The sequence below is a fragment of the Passer domesticus genome, chromosome 14 (genome assembly GCF_036417665.1).
Source record: "Passer domesticus isolate bPasDom1 chromosome 14, bPasDom1.hap1, whole genome shotgun sequence".
NCBI classification, from domain to species: Eukaryota; Metazoa; Chordata; class Aves; order Passeriformes; family Passeridae; genus Passer; species Passer domesticus.
The window spans coordinates 9617222-9629560 of NC_087487.1; positions in this window are offsets into that span (position 1 = coordinate 9617222).

A 12339-nucleotide genomic window follows, 5' to 3' on the forward strand; every position below is an offset into this window, starting at 1 on the left:
AGCGAGCTGAGTTGATAAACTGGCTGGTGGTTAACTCCGATAACCTTGAAAATGTTCCAAGTCTGAGCTGTGGGATTATCAGGTTTAGCCTTTAATGTCTGTAGATTCCAATTTTCCATCTATAAATACTTAAAGGAACATAACTCTTTGTATGTATAACTGCTTTTCCCCCCTGCTCACTGCTTTGTATATTAAACTGAATATAACATCACACACCCACTTCATGTGGTCCTTACTTCAAACACTCCTCTGGGTCCCTCTTTACGTTCTCCATCAATCCAAGCTCCAGCTACCCAAGATACATTTTCTTTTCTCTCCTTGACATTTCAAGGCAGTTGAGATAATTTTTGAAATTCAGAAGTAATTGTCACAGTTCAACAGAGGAGATACTGCAGTAGTAAAAAACTATATTTGAAATGGTTTTGCTAAACTCCATTTGTCTCAGAGTATTTGCTTCATGCAATTTGAGAAACATCCAATTAGTAGGCCTGTAAGGGATGTGTCATAGTCAAGATTTCTTTTTCTGAGCATTGGGGTATTTTTGAAGGGTTGGGGTTGGGTTTTCGTTTAGATTTTTTTTATGTAGTAGGTAAAGGCAGGCGTTCTTTTGTTGTTTTTTTTTTTTTTTTGTGGTGGAATATTATCGGCAATTATGCTGCATTGATTGAATAAGAAAAGGTTTAATTATTAATCTGTGAGATTCACAAATTTTTCTTTGGACATGTGCCAACTATGAATGGATGTCTGTAACTAAAAGTGAATATGTGAAGCAAATAAATGGCACAGTCAGTGAGCTTTACTTGCTGTTTCACCTCAGATGATCCTTTCTTTGGCTCTGTTCCACTCCTTGGGGTGACAGCACACTTCATCCCTTTTGTCCTGATATTTTTCAAACCTCACAAACCCCCAAATGTTTTAGTACTTACATCTAACTAAGACAGACTGCTTCTGGCATGTCCCACTAGTTCCCTTTGTATTAATTTTACTTTTGTCTCTGATTTGGTGTCCTTGCCTCTGTGCTGTTGTCTTCCAAGAATGACCAACATCCATTCACCACTCATCTACCCCACCCACTTTCCCAAATATTTTTTTGCTTATAGCCAAAATTATCACACACAATCTTCAACTCAGCCACATGAACAATTTTATTCTAATGATCTCAGGTTCTTTAAATCTTTGACCTAGCAATGTTTAACTATTTTTATGTTGTAATGTATGGAGTCCACAAATAGCTAGAAATACATCATATTTTCTTTGTATTTTTTTCTCTGCATATTTGTCTACACAGTGTCTCTTTAAGTGAGTCTTAAAGTGGGATTAAATCTCCTAATAAGCAGCAATTGCCGGCACATTATGTCTTCCCTAAGACACAGAAATAATCAGAACTATAAATGCTTTCAATGCACTTTCTCTGCTATATAAAATAGCAAACATTTTCATTCTTTTTTAAATGCTCCTAGAAGCATGTGAAGGCAACTCAGATGTTGGGCATTGAGTGCTGTACCTGTTAGCACATGTTGCAGTAAACTTTAATTGGTTAGCTGGATTTTACTGGCATCCCACTGACACAATAGATAAAACAAACAGCAGAATGGGCCCCACTTCACCCAGATTATCAGAACTGAAAGAACAGTCGGGTACTGCTTCTTAGAAGGGTTGGGTGCTGGAGGGGAAAAGCCCAGAATGACCTTGAACTGCCTGTTGCTCACTGATTCTGTTCCTTCCCTGGCACAAATCCATCTCAGCATCATTGTAGTCCTCCAGAGGGTGCTGCTATGGACACAGGCAGAAAAGAGCCAAGTGTGAGATACAGAAAAAGGGAAACCCTTGACCAAAACAATGTGATGGGTGCTATGGGTACTACTGGAACAGCTCTATAATTTCAGTTTAAGTCCTGCCACAAACATGATTTTCTACCGCTCTTCCAAAAGTGTTGGAAAAACTCCCTAGTCTTTAAATAGCTAAATGTTACATCTGCAAATCATCTGTGGAAATAATCTGTCTGTATTTTAAAATGGAGAAGTATTACCCACGTCTGTTTCAAGAGCTCAGGCTTTAAACTGTTTTACTCTGCAGCTGTATTCTCTTGGTCCCCCAGAAGAACAGCCAAGTGTGAACTGAGACAAATGAGCAGAGTTAGGTTTGCATGTATTCTGCAAAGTGCTGCCTTGAGTATAGACATGGAAGGGTATCTGAGTATTTTAACAGATCTGATCTTCTTCCTGAATATCTTCGCTCCTACAGCTGCTTTCCCTTTAAAATCCTCACATAAGAAATACTTTCCATGTCTGTTGAAATCTGTTTCTTTCTGCACCCTCACAAGCCCTTTAAGGGCTTTGTTGGTTAAAAGACTATGCAGTAATTACTTTTGTTGCTACAATACTGTGATAGGTGAGACTAGGTGTAGCTCCCATACAGATTCACCACAGAAAGGTATTGTTGATATTCAAGGACATTTTCAAGATTGTTTTCAAGTGTAAAATTCCACAGAGCTCTATGCAACAAGTCTTGTAATTTTGTGTCCTAAAATAGCTTTGACCAAAAAAATAATTGACATAGATCAGCTGGCCTGCACCACGCAGGAGAGGTCTATCAACAGCCTCCTCTCCCCTGCCCCTTGTTAAAATTAAAACACAGCCTCAGCTGCAGACCGAGCCGTAGAAATGGCTGAGCAAAGTCAGAGTGCAGGGGAGCCACCAGTGAGTTCCCTCTGGCTGTGCTGGCCCAGGAGGGGTGTGACAGCCCTGGCCTGCTGCCCTTTCCCAAGAGCTTGTGTGCCACACGAGCCCTGCTGCCCTGTACAGTGTCACTGGCCAGACGTGACACTCTGCACACAGGGTCACCACAAAGTGCTGTGGGAACCTAAAGGCAGGGGCATGGTTTGTGTGCTTGGGTGGGAGGGATGAGGGCAGCCTGAGGGCTGGCTCTTGTTCAAATCTGCCTGCATTGCAGTCATTTCTTTGAGTGATAAAGAGAAGTTCACATGTTGCAATTCCAACTCATCCATAAATAGGCCAGTGCCAGTCAGCATCCATGGCTTCCCAAAGGTGAATTTGCACACAGCAGTCATCTATGCACTAACACATTGCTGACTTTGCTGGTGCTATGCTGCCTTTGGGCTTCTCTCCCTTCTCCCCAGGGGACAAACCCAGTGCACAGCTGGTGCTGGGTCTCAGGAGCTCAGGCATGGGATGCAGCTGTGTGCAGGGATGCACGTCCCACCTGCAGGCTGCCTGGAGTGGCACAGCCTGGCACAGCTCCAGGGGCCTCCTGGCTGTGCCCAGGACAGCTCCCACAGAACTGTAAGGTTCTGGCAGTTCCCCCTGTGCATCAGCCTCTTTTGATCTGAAATTGATTAGTGGCATTAAAAAAAAAAAAAAAAAAAAAAAAAAAAAAAAAAAAAAAAAAAAAAGGTGTAGGAAATTGATTTGCAAATTAAGGTAAATCAACCTGGCTTGCTACATTATCCATCATTTTTTGTGAATAAAGGGGACATATATTGATTTACATTGTGTCTTCTGAAGCCACTTCACCCCTCAAAACTCTGTATGTGACTAGATAGTTAGTGTCCTGTTCTTGAGGACATAAACTCTTCTTTAGACTTTTCATATCTCATTGTGTTGTTGATTGCCTTCTGTCATACCCCTTCATGTTACATCAATTCCTGTGCCAGTGTGGCTGAAGGTCAACAAAATAATATTACACAGTGGTAAAACCAGAAGGCAAATAGGCCTGTCTTTGGATGAAATATTGTGCCTTCTATCAGCTCAGATAGCGCACAGTCAATCCCAGTTTAAGGCAGATAGTTAGGATTCTGTTATCTGCTAAAAGAGGGTAATTTTCTCTAACCTTGAACCATCCATGGGGACTGAATACCTGTCCCCTCTATCTCTAATTGGTGCACTGCACATGTGCCCAGTAGTTTTGTACATTTTTCTCCCCACCACGAAAAATAAAGGCAAAGTAGTTCTTGTGTAACAATCATCATTCCATCTCCTCAGCTCCCCAGGAAGGGACTGAGCATGTGTGCAGCACAGCCCAGGCAGCATGAAGAAACCTTGGTGTAAGGGAGAGGGACTCTGTCCCTTTCTGCCAGCAAAAGAACAGGAAATTGGACAAAATGGTTATCATAAATGCATGCTGACAATGGAAAACTGTTTGCAATGATGCTTCCACCATTAGGCCTCATTCAAGAGCAGTCTATAACACAAAAGTCATTTTGGATGATTGCTTACTTATTTTTCTGCTCTGTGTACGTTAGCTAGAATTTTTAATATCTATGTGGTGTGTTCTTTGGAGTTGGATTGCTTTTGCTTATTTCGAGGTGGGTTTTTTGGGGAGAAAAGGGAGTTTTGCTGCTTTTCTACTGAGGATGATCCTTGTAAGTCCCTTCCAACTCAGCATATTCTGTGATTTTGTAAAATAATGCAAACAAATCTAATGGACTTGTTGAAGGTGCACATAGGACCCTATAGTTAAGAGCCCCCAGCCCAACAACATTGAACACCACACCTTCAGGAGTCAGATTATTTTCAGACTTGGTAAAATATAATTTCTTTCCCCCTTGGCCAAAAGAGACTTCACAGAAACCTCCCACTCCACATGCAGTTCCTCAGCCTTTGTAGGAACCACCTGATCTCTTCCCACCTGGGCCTGATAATTGAAGAGAGCTTGCTGGCCCCAAGCCCTGTGGCTCTTTATGAGGGAGACCACCCTCAATACTCATACTTTTTTTCAAAACAGCTTACATTTTTTGGAAAAGGAAGAAACTCTTAAATGAAAGATGGCAAACACTGTAAAAATACCAAGTTCCAAAAACATGTCTGTATTTTTAGGAGCTATAAGATATTCACAGATGGTTTTTTGGAAAGTAGACATGCACAGCACCTGTGCATGTTCATGTAGATTCAGGCACAACTGGTTGGTGGTACTGGTGAGATTCCTGTGAGGAGACATCAGGTGAAAGCCACAGGAGTCATATAATCCTCCTGGTGTTTCAGAAATATAAATGCAGACCTGCTCACCTCTTCCCATTTTGTACTGCTCTAATACAATGTCCTGAAAGGGTTCAGAGGGATGGAGTCCAAATTAAGAAAATTTTCTGGCCTGTCCCACTCTTTTTCTAACTCTTCTTAGCACTATCTTTCATGGCTGAAATTTCAAACTTAATTGGGAATGCTGGTTTTAGCTACTAAGGGAACAATATCACCTTCCTTTTCTCACCTAGTGATTTTCCCATTTCAAGATTGGCCCTCTTCTTCCTTTATAGAAATTCATCCCTATGAAGGAAAAAGGCACCAAACTATTCTACAGGTTATATACAAAAATTATAGAAACAATCATAGTTAAAAAACTCTCAAAGGAGTTCTGATCCTGGTAATACTCTGTTAAAACACCTAGGAATCCAAGAAAAGGACAGGTTTAACAAGGCCACTTGTTAAGTCTAAGAGAAAAAGAAAAGGCAACTAACAGAGAGCATCCAAAAGTCAGTTGAAATCGCTTCCAAAGTTCAAAGAAGACAGGAGGTCAGTAGTCAACAAAATGACATTTTGGCTGTAAAAAGTCTTTATTTCACCTTGCTCCTGTATCACATGAGGAATGATAAAGGCTCCTTTTAGTGGGAATGTCAGGTTTGCTTCTCTCTCTCCTTTTTTCACCTTGCTTTAAGTTGCTTAAGTAATCTTTGCTGATTCTTCCATGGAGGGGCCTTGAGTTGTCTCTGATTACTGAGAGATATAACTTTGCTTCACATCATTTCTTTTCTGGACTGTGAATCCAAAAAGCCTTGAGGGTATGTGTGAAGATTAAAAGATTTATCCCATCCTTGTTCCCCCTTTCCATAAGGCTTAGGAGTGTGTCAGAGAGCGCATTCATCGGGGTGTCTGCAACAGCAGCGTTTGCTAAGAGCAAACCAGACATCCCCAGATAACCCACACTGGAATATCTGCTCTCTTTTTACTGGCAAAGTCAACAACAGCTAGTTGTTCCTTTTGCTTTTTTTTCTTTTTCTTTCCTAAAGGAAATTAAATGTAAAAGATACGTTAGCACGGCCTTAAAGCTGAGATTTAGACATGTTTTCCAGTGTTATGATTCCCACAGCAATTGTAATTCAACTTCACTGCACATTCTACTGCAAGGCATAAAAATTAACATCACACTGTATACAGCAGAATATATTACCACAGCACTCAGAAATACTGTAGTAATTTGAGAACAGCATTAGGTTCTGTCTGCTCCAAGCTCTTGAATGTGTGTAACTTTCAGCATTAATATAGAACTTACTTGGTTTTGGCTTGTGCTTACAGTCCACAGTCCCAGGTTAACAAGATTTTGTACTTACATGTAACTTGCAGCACATGATTTTAGATTTTTTTTTTTTTTCGTTTCTTAGGGATTACTCAAGTGCTTAAAATCACATGCCAGCTTAAATACCAACCTTCTGAGACCAAGACCATTTCCACTCAGGGGTTATTTGAGCAGATGTTTATATCTTTTGGATCTCTTGCTTTTGAAGCAAATATTTCCCATCTTTGCTGACTCTTTTTTAGTTACATTTAAAAACTAATTATAATAAAGTTTCAGAAAAAAATAGTTTATTGTTTTTGAGAATGAGTTGAAGCATAAAGGACACTTTCTCCGTTATAAAAATTGCATGGGACTGTACATGAACAACACAAAAGCCACAGCAATTGGGCTGGGAAGCTTAAATTTGGCAGGTGTTTGGGCAAAGAGGCACCTTCAACTGTTCTGGTAAAAGTTTATTTTGCTTTGCTGAGCACTTGGAAACCATTGCTCAGTCACTCTTGGAAGTCCTTTAGCAGCAGCCTTCTCTTTCTGCTGATGTTCCCAAAGCAAATGGGCTCTGTGGTCGGTGAAGAACAAGTCTATTAATGGCTTAGGGAAAGTATGATAAATTTATGTACTGGAAGAAGTAGAGATGCATGTCATTGCACCCACTTCTACTGCTTCTTCAGCTCTCCCTCTCTTAATCTACTGTGGAGTCAGACCTTATGCTAAGTATGATTTTTTTATACTACACAGCCACGCCTGGCCTGTTTCACTCACTAAGGGGCATGAAATACTGTCAAGTCCAAGTTTCTTGAGATTTGAGCCACTACTGTACTGCTCTAGCAGACAGAACTTTAAAGTTCTGTTTTATTCTGTATCAATTGTGTGGTAACTCAGAAGCACAACTCTAGTTGTAGGCAGTTTGTAGACCATTACTGATTTTGTATTTGACACACAGAATATGGAAGACCAGGTTTTTAGAGCAGAGCTTATTATTGCAGCATGTGGAGACAGATGGTGCTCTGCTGAGAGGACTGCTGGTTTCTGCATCTTTTATTAGCGCAGAATACATGTAGCCAGAAACACCTCTGCCTGGACCAACTTCATTTATTTTTCTGGCCTCTTCCTCCTTGAAGTGTATGAATATCCTGGGGAATGTGCACACATGGCAGCGAGGACAGCTGTACGTGTGAGGAACACTTGGTTGTTAGTCCTGCTGTCCTGCCTGTCCCAGGCGCGCGGGGCCAGAGCCTCGCTGATCCTCAGAGGGGTTTTCCCCTGCCTGGGACATGGACCAGCCTCCTGGGGCAGCACGAGGCACCTCAGAGCCTGGCTGGACAGGGACTCTGAGCACACCCTCTGAGAAACCCCATCCAGACCAAACCAGAAAACACCAAATGTGGCAATTGTTAGATCTTAGTACAAGATGCCATGAACCCTTTCCCATTTGGAATAGTGGCTTCCTCTGTCATAATCGTCTGCAAGCAAATAATACAAATATTTCTTCATGCATTGTTAGTAATTAGAGTATTTAATAATAAAATAGTGAAGTGAAAAAATAACAGTTTTCCATTATATTTCTCTGCAAAAATGAGGAGGAAAAGGCAAAGGATTTCAGCAGTATTTTAGTCTCCGTGAACCTACAGATTGCAGAGTTCATGAACAGATGAACAAATAATGCTTTTCCACAGTGGAATACAATGTTTTTGGAATTACAATAGCATATGAATTTAATATCTCCAAGAATAACACATTTTCATTACTGTTTGGATACAGAGAATCAGAATTTTTCAGAAAGGGCTGAGAATGTGACAGTATAAAAAGAACAGGCTCGCAAGGAGGTTTGTAGAGCTACAGGCAGTTTCCTCTGGAGACTCCTCAGAGCTTGCTCCTGACAATAGTAAATATGATATGATTAAATACATGCCAGTTTGAACCCTGTTGAGGCTAATAAAGGTAAATAATTATTGTGATTTGGGTTTTTCAAGCTTATCTGCAGCAGGCAACCCCCAGCCTCCCGTGCCAAACATCTGTTTCAAGAGCCAGGTGCTCCGAGACCTCCGAGTGCTCATTGCTGGGGAAGAGCCCAGCATGGAAGGAAAAGCTTCCCAGGGAAGCTCTCACTGAGGCATTCACATTGCAAAGACAGGAAGGTTCTGGGTTTCATTCAGCTTTCCAGGGGACAAAATCAGAATGGATAATTACAGTCCGGCAAAATATCTGTGGGTCCAGATCAGAATAGTTTACATCCTAAAACTAACTTTTTCTAATTCTTCTACTATCTCTCATATCTGCCTTGACTGAAAGAAAAAACGTTCAATCACTGTATCCCAGATTTGTAAGAAATCCAGTTCTGGAGGTGTTTAAGCAAGCAGATGCCAAATCATCTAAGAAAAAAAAGTATTATTTATACTTTTGTCATGGATTCTTTCACATTTCTGATGTTCAGATTATTGTTTCCATTATTGTTCCCCTCTCCAAACTAGTATCAGGAAATAACATTGTCCAAAAAGTCACATGGAGTTAAAATTGCATCTCCACAGTGTCTCAAGGAAAGCTGATGAACCAGTCTTTCATGTGTTTTGGTGCTGTTACAAGTCAGGTACTCATAGGCATCTACTCTCAATATACTTCTATAGGTTAGGTATTGAATTCTGCTTGTGCCTCTGTGTTGTGGATTTGAGTCTTTTACTTAGAAGCTTTTTTGACATCACTTGCAGTTTGAAGGGATTCCATCTGAAAGATTTCTTCTGGCAACATTTATGCTGTAAGTCAGTGTTTATTCTGTGGTGCTCTAAAATGCATTGCTATATACAGATCTTTCAAATTTGTATTTCTTATTACTCTTGAAAGTGAAGTAAGTGGGGCAGACTCGGAATCATTAGATTTAGGGAGTCTTCAATATTCAGACCCCTGAAAAAACAGCTGAATTCTTCAGCAGATTATTATAATAATAAATACAGTTTTATGGAACATCTGTGCCCAAAGGCCTCTTCAAAAGCACATTTAAAATGTTAGCATATTGCAATCTCTTCTGCTTCTCATCACATTGCTTTGAATTGGGAAAGAACTGCCCACAAAATACTCCTGCAAAAATGTCACAACAGTCAGAAAAAAAATAAGGAAAAAAAAATAAGGTAAGATACTGATGGATGAAATATATATGATTACAGAAGATACTTGGTTTCCATATAAACAACACATTATCAATGTAAACTGCCCAAAAAATATTGCTAATGTAGGCTCAAGGTTGTGATGTAATGCTCTTGCCCTGTGAGAGCAGGACATCTGGCTGGAGAGCAAGTAGGACAAGAGAAGTGATCTTTCCCTTCTGTTTGGCATTTCTGAGACTGCATCTGGAACATTGCAGCTGGTTTGGGTGCCTGAGGAGAGCCAGAGTCCAGTGGGGAGCCAGGATAGGAAAGTCAGGGGCTGGAAAATACAATGTATGGGGGAGCTTGGTTTGTTTGACCTGGAGAAGGCTGAGGAGGGGGTGTAATCAGTGTTACACTGCCTAAAGAAAGGGCTACAGAACAGATGGAGCCAGATCCCACCCAAAGTGCACAGTGAAAAGACAAGAAGCTGTAAACACAAGTTGCAGCAAGAGAAATTTTAGTTTGGCATAAGGAAATAATTGTCACTGTGAGAGCAGGGAGCAGGCTGCCCAGAGAGGCTGTAGGATCTCTTGTTTGGAGGTTTTTAAAACACAGCTGGGCAAATCCTTGAGAAACATGATACAACTTTGAAGTTAGACTTGCTTTGAACAAGAGTTTGGACTTGATTATGATCTTCAGTGGCCCCTTCTAACCTCATTTTTTTCTTTCCTGTGGTTCAGTTCACTAAGGTACAAAGTGACCCCATAGCTGTATACCTATAGATTTAAACCCAAAAGAGGCTCCAAACTCAGCCAGGAATTTGTTCCACTGCTAAATACCCACCTAAGCTGCCACAGCACTACTGTTGGAGATGCATGTACCCTAAGTGATCTCATACGTGCTTTGTTACATTTAAGACAAGTTTATACATTTTCTGTCAGGAAAAAATTGAGATAAATATACTATGATAGTGCCTCTACATTGCCAACATTTCTAATTGAGTGGGTGATGTTAGCTTTAATCAAAACAGGATTTGTGGAGTCTTTGGGATAAAAAGGGTAATTAAGGCTTGATGGGCCTCATAGATTGACTTACAGATCCCAACTCATCTTACCAGTATATCTTGTCATCCTACAGAAATAAACATGTAGGGCTCTCATTCTGATCTGGCAGCACTTGACACTGGCCTTGCAATAGGGTAAATAGCTGCAGTGGGCAGCGGGTTGTGAGTTAGACTCTCAGTATTTTTTGATGGACTGGAGTTATATAGAGCCATTAAATAAATTAGCTCAAGAGACTCTAATTCCCTGAAATATCCTTTATGTTAGACTAGAGCTAGGTGAAACCATTGCTTCAAATTTTTTAGTGTTCATTTAGCTACTTCATCCAGTATATCCCTAATAAAGTAATCACAATGTGATATGCACAAGGAGATAAAACACTGCCATCATAAACACAGCAAAGAACCAAGGTGTCTGAAACTATTACACTAAAACTATTATTCAGTGGAAGGCAGGAGGGGAGTGGGGATTTGTGTTGTTGTGGGTTTTTTTAAAACATCACACATGTGGCAGTCTTTTATGAAGCAATATTTTACCTTCCACTGCAGGACACAATGTTTTCAAACATCCAGATGAAAGCAAACAGGGCCTGAGGATCTGCTGCCTCCCTTACGAAATCAGTTATAGACATGTAGATAAGCTCTTTCTTGCAAAGAAAGGCACGCCTGCTGCCTCATTAAATATAGCTGGGATAAGCTCTGCATTCACTGACTAATGCACAGCAGAATGCCAAATGGAGTCTAATCACAGTGCATTCCAATTTATAGAAGAGATGAGCCAGCGACTTGAGGTTGCCCTCATCAAAGAGTGCTGATATTGTTGTTAAATCATATTTACTCATCTCTGACATGAAATTATAATCTGAACAATGTTTTTTTCTGGGTTTTTTTGTGAAGGGAATCAGATATGGTCTGAATGTCCTTACCAGTTTTAATTGTGCTTCCTTGCTGAAAATTGAGCCCATGAGCCTCTGATCATAATCCAAGAGCAGTGGCTCTGGGAACCAGGAAAGGTTTCTGCTTTAACTGCACAGTTATTTGCTATGTTTAGCTAACACAAGGCATGTGTATGTGTGCACACCCTGTACGTACATTGAAGAGTATGAATGAAAGGAAATGTCTATCAGCAAAGTGCTTATAGACACTTTGTGCCACAGTATTGTGGCACCCATCTTTGACTTTTTTTTTTTTTTTGTCCTGGTGTGGTATTGCCAGTCACCCAAATTTGTCAGTTCATAGATGGTCCCTGCAGCCACAGATATTGAGAGCACAGAACGCCTCCTGATGGGTCATGACAGACTGTCAGTTTTCCTGTAGGAAAACTTGATTAATCTCTTTTTACATGGCACATTATGTTTGCATTAGCATGAGCTGTTAGGCAGGCTATGTTGTTACTGCCCTCTTGAGCTATTACTCAACCATATATTTAGTGCATTTTACATGCAAACTTTTACAACTTGAGCTTTACCTTTCGTTGAAAAGGTCATGAGTTCATTTCCCAGTGAGAATGACTTTTCAACCCACTTACCTGAAATACAGTGTTGCCATTTTTAGCAGAACTGCAATGTTCATTCCACCCGAGAGAAAACCATCTTGGAAAAGCACTTAGAAGTAAAACAAAGAGCTGACCTTACCATATTCAGCTTTGTGGGGGCTTACCTGGTATCTGTGTAAATGGTCCCTATAGCCCCAGCTACTGAGAGCACCAAATACTTCCTAATGGGTCACGACAGGCTGTCAGGCTTCCAGTAGGATGCTAATTGATTATCCAGCTTTCAGACTCACAATATGTTCATCCAAAGCCTAGCATTCTACCTTTTTTTGTGTGGAACACTTTTCAGTCACACTGTGCTGGGGTTTATGGCTTCAGAGCCAGAAAACAGACCAAGGTGCATT